The following is a 5,445-nucleotide window of genomic DNA, read 5'->3' on the forward strand; positions in this document are numbered from 1 at the left end:
CCCCCACGGGGAGGAAGTGGGGATATAAACCTCCCCCTCCCGAACCTGAAGTTCTCCTGTCGCTAAGGTTAACTCCAGGGCGCTGCTGCCCTCTGGTGGCCGCTGGAGGAGCTGCAACCCGAACAGGGTGCTGCTGCCCTCTGGTGGCCGCTGGAGGAGCTGCAGCAAAACTATGAATTAATGAGTCTAATGTCGCCGCTTGTGTCCGCCCTTGCTCTGTTCTCCAGGTTCTACTCGTCCCACTACAGCCTGGCTCCCAACAGGATGATCCAGCAGGGCTCCCTACCGCCCTACATGCATTCCCCTGTGTCGTCCTACCAGGTACAGCTACACAACAACTACACACTATACAGACTAACTACACACTATCACACAGCAACTACACACTTATTACACACAGAGCACACTGACTAGAAACTGAGAACACACTAAATACACGTTAACCACACAATAAGAACACACTTACCACACACTAAGATCCCATGAGCCTGGTTTGTGGTGTACTTTACTGACTGGTTTGTTATGTATTTGACTGACTGGTTTGTGGTGTGTTTGACTGACTGTTTTGTGGTGTACTTACTGACTGGTTTGTGGTGTATTTGACTGACTGGTTTGTGGTGTGCTTGCTGACTGGTTTGTGGTGTGCTTGCTGACTGGTTTGTGGTGTGCTTGCTGACTGGTTTGTGGTGTGTTTGACTGACTGGTTTGTGGTGTACTTTACTGACTGGTTTGTGGTGTACTTGCTGACTGGTTTGTGGTCTACTTTACTGACTGGTTTGTGGTGTGCTTGCTGACCGGTTTGTGGTGCGCTTGCTGACTGGTTTGTGGTGTACTTGCTGACTGGTTTGTGGTGTATTCCAGGTCCACAGTCCGTCCTGGATGCATCAGCAGTCGTACCTCATGCAGCCAGCTGTGAGTATGGATGACGGAGAACACATCTGTAATAACTGATGCTTTATATCACTCCTTAGGAGTTGATTTGTAATATATGATAATATTTAAAATACACAAACTTTTTTTTTTTTCTCGTGTGTGTGTGCGTGTGTGTGTGTGTGTGTGCAGGGCACAGTGCTGACCCCCACGCTGGAACATGCCATGTCCATCCAGCCCACCTCCCTCATGGGTCCCCTCGCCCAGCAGCTCAGTCACATGTCCATGGGCAGCACAGGCACCGTGAGGACACACACACACACACACACACACACACACACACACACACAGACAGACACACACACACAGACATAGACACACACACACACATAGACACACACACACACACACAGGTACACACACACACACAGACACACACACACACACAGACATAGACACACACACACACAGACACACACACACACACACACACACACACACACACAGGTACACACACACACAGACACACACACACACACACACAGACATAGACACACACACACACAGACACACACACACACAGGCATGCAGACGCACACACACACACACACACACACACACACACACACACACACACACACACACACACACACAGACACACACACACAGACACACACACACAGACACACACACACAGACATAGACACACACACACACACAGACACAGACATAGACACACACACACACAGACACACACACACACACAGGCATGCAGACACACACACACACACACACACACACATAGACAGACTCACACACACATGAATACACACACACACACACACACACTGAGCAGCTCCGAGGTGAAGCTGAACTCAGTGTAACCCTTGCTCTCTCTCTCTCCTGTCTCCTCCTGCAGTACATGCCGGCCAGCGCGGCCATGCAGGGGGCGTACATGCCTCAGTACACCACCGTGCCTCCGTCTGGCGTCTCCGTGGAGGTAGGCCCCCCCCACCCCACCTCCCTCCCTCCACCCTCCCTCCACCCTTTTGATGAGATGGAAAACAACTGTCTCAGAATGCGAGCCACAACCCACTTTGAGAACACGGTTTTGTTTATTCGTCTGCGGTCGCTGAGACATGCTGTAAACACATATTTCTTTAACAAAGTTAGGCTGACGACATGATTTCGTAACGCAAACTCACTCCCAACCTTAACATACAGAGAGGGAAGAGAGAGAGAGAGAGAGAGAGAGACAGTGTGAGAGAGAGAGACAGTGTGAGAGAGAGAGTGAGAGAGAGAGGGGGGGGGGAGAGGGAGAGAGAGAGAGAGGGGATAGGGGAGGGAGAGAGACAGTGTGAGAGAGAGAGTGAGAGAGAGAGAGGGGGGGGAGAGGGAGAGAGAGAGAGAGAGTGTGAGAGAGAGAGAGGGGGGATAGGGGGAGGGAGGGAGAGAGAGAGAGAGAGAGTGTGAGATGAGGGAGAGGGGGGAGGAGACAGAGAGAGAGAGACAGACAGAAACAGACAGAGAGAAAGACAGAGAGAGAGAGAAAGAAAGAGAGGGAATGAGAGTGATACAGTGAGAGATAGAGGGAGACACAGTCAGAGAGTAACAGCCCAGTACAGGCGTGCCGGTAGAAGGTGTTTGGTGGTTCTGTTAAGCTCCATCCCGATGTACTTGCTGGGTGTCCCCTGTCATGGAGGCTCCAGTAGAGAGAGAGCAGCCTGCTCATATTGAATCTCTTCCCCCCCCCAGGACAACGGCGGTCAGCAGCTCATGGAGAGCCCTGCAGACCACTCAAACTACTCCTACCAACACACCAAGTGAAGCTACGGTACGGCCCCCCGCAGTCAGCCATTCATTCAACGCTTTGATCGCGTGACTCAGTGAGAGTGGGAGGATCCTCCACCCCAAGCTGGAGAGCTGAGGACTGAGACTGTCAACCAGGGACCAGGGAGGGTTTAGGGGGCCCTGGTTGACTAAGAGCCAGGAGACCGGTGTCCGGACCTCGGTTTAACGTCTCATCCGAAAGACAGGGCTCCTCGACAGGACCAGAGTCCCCGTCTCTGGGGGGCTGAGGGTATTACACAGGCCAGAGGGAACAGCGCCCTCTACTGGCCCTCCAACACATCGACAGCACCCTCCACAGCAGTGGTTCTCAAACGGGGTTACTCAAGCCCCCAAGGGGACTCTGGAGTACTGCAGGGGGTACTCGGTAGAAGTACCCCCTGCTAACCCAGTTGGAAAAGTTTGAGAAACTCTGATCTACACCATCTCCTGGTGCATCACCCAAGAATCATTAAGAAGCTTTAATTAATGCATTATTAATCTATGTAGGCCTATAGAATATACTCATTTGCTGAAATATTATATATTATAATCTAATATTATATTATATTATTATTATTATTATTATTATTATTATTATTATTATTATTATTATTTTATAATTATATAATATTATAATTATTATATTATACTCAACATTGATATGAATAGGGTGAGGGTAAGGGTTAGGGTTAATTTAGATAAAGTGAGGCACATTGCCGTGACTGTTACAGGAAGTACTTTGAAAGACGACCAATCAGGTGTTGTTTCTCTTCCAGCTCTCGAACCAATGAGGGGGCTGCAGGCGCGTCCTGAGCTGAACCAATGAGGGTTCTCCTCGGAGGTAGAACATGTTCCATTCCAAGAAACACAGCGTTGGACAGGAACACGGATGACAAAAGGAACGTGTGTATTTTCAAAGATATAAAAAAGGACAAACATCGCTTCATTTAAAGTTTTCACTTCTTCGTCCGGAGGTCAAATCTCCCACAGGGAAAACTTTTACTTTGAAGCTTTGATCTATTTTCATAACTGAGGAAATCACAACAAAAAAAAGGAAAAAGGAAAAGACACATTATTTTGGTGCACGTAATATAACAAATTCTTATTTTTTAAAAAGGCATTCTGGATGTTTCAGAGTGATTTAAGGATTCAAGTTGTAACACAATGTGTCTTTAATTTTTTTTGTAAAATATGCAGACTTTTATTTTTTTTTCTATTTCCTGTCAGTTTTTTGTCTATTTGCAGCAGTAGAGTAGAGTTTGTACAGATTGAACCTAAGGCCTTTTTTTGTGTGTTTGGTGACATTTAAAGTAGCGAAACAAACGATTTGCAGCTCCTCCTCCAGGGACAGAAGAGCCACTCATATTCCAAAATAAAAGTTGGCTCTTTATATTTTATTCATTTGCAGAAATTGTACACAGATGTACATCTGAACAAAAGACAATCATAATTATTTATCTTTCTTTTGTTTATGCAGCTCTTTATTAAGCGATTCTACAACGCGCCACTCATAGCCAAGCACTTATTTAATGCTTTTGTCTGTTAACTTTAACTAAAGCTTCTAAAAAAGATTTTTTTTTAATAAGTAAGGAATAGAAAATGAGGATCTGAATCGGATCTGTTTAGTTTAATGGATTCCTCACGGACAGTAACCACATTGACACTAATCCATTGGACACTAACCATATGAACACTAATCTGAAGGTACAGCTGTCCGGGTCAAGTGTGTGTTCATGGTTTAGAGTAAAAATAATAATGCATCTTTTTTTTTTTTGTCCCGTCGGTCTCATAGTGTCCCTTTAAGGGGGTCGCACTTAGCGTAGCAACATCTAAATAAAACCACCTAACAGAGGAGACTTTAGAAGAAATCAGCTATCCAACTAAAACAGAGCCGAGGTTAGGGTCCTGCAGCAGACTACTATCGTATCGTTTCTTTGAGCTAACAGACTACTTATGAGCAGGAGGAAATGTGTTTCTGGCATTAAGAGAAAAGGTGAATTCATCATCTCTGCTGTCTGATGAACACCGGAGAGTAGAGTTGCAGGAGGGGTTAGGGGTTAGTAGAGGTAAGGAGAGGTCAGGGGTTAGGAGGAGTCAGGGGTTAGGAGAGGTCGGGAGGGTTCAGGGGTCAGTGGGGGGTCGGGAGGGACCAGTAGGGGTCAGGAGGGGAAAGGAGGGGGAGCTGGAACACTTTGTTTCCCTGCTGCTGCCGTTGCCGCACTTCTAGATTTGTACTTCTATGTTTGGCACAAGCCGATTGTGTTCATGTTTTGGTTGAAAATCTGTCAATAATGACGCTTTATTTTTGATTTTCCTTTTTACTGTAGAATAGATTGTAGCTGTAGAGAAATAAGTTTGCTAGTGATTAGGTGTTTTTTGAACTGTCCTTTGTTACTGGTTGTCTTTTGATGTGTTTGTTCTCAACAGGCTGTGCTGTTTATTGTGCGTTCGCACGCGGTCCAAGGTAACACAGTGGTGTGGCGTTGTTGTGACGTTGCCGTGGGTTTCAGAGCATCTGTGGGTCTCTGTGAGGGGCGGGACCTTGTGTCCTCAGTGGACGAGGCCTCCCTCACTTCCTGTTTGGTTTAAAGAGAAGGCAGGTTGTGAACTTTGTACATACACCGTCTTCAGCTTGTCCTGATTCCAGTCGGACAAGTAACACACTGCTTGTGTTATCGTTTCTATTGCTCCAAGAGGCAACACACACACACAAAAACACACTTACACCCACACACTTACACACAC

At 46.7% G+C, this 5,445-nt stretch overlaps 1 pseudogene across 1 annotated transcript in view; it reads left to right on the forward strand.

Moving 5' to 3' along the window:
- The window catches only part of LOC307083742 (RNA-binding motif, single-stranded-interacting protein 2-like), a 20,973-nt pseudogene extending 16,190 nt beyond the window's left edge, over positions 1 to 4,783 (forward strand). The window contains exons 6-11 of the transcript XR_013812815.1: positions 228 to 321; positions 862 to 912; positions 1,063 to 1,173; positions 1,790 to 1,870; positions 2,626 to 2,704; positions 3,477 to 4,783. The product of XR_013812815.1 is annotated as an RNA-binding motif, single-stranded-interacting protein 2-like (transcript). The remainder of the gene's footprint in view (positions 1 to 227; positions 322 to 861; positions 913 to 1,062; positions 1,174 to 1,789; positions 1,871 to 2,625; positions 2,705 to 3,476) is intronic.
- The last annotated feature ends 662 nt before the right edge of the window (positions 4,784 to 5,445 follow it).

Source organism: Pollachius pollachius (genome assembly GCF_949987615.1).
Source record: "Pollachius pollachius genome assembly, chromosome: 12".
Taxonomy (NCBI): domain Eukaryota; kingdom Metazoa; phylum Chordata; class Actinopteri; order Gadiformes; family Gadidae; genus Pollachius; species Pollachius pollachius.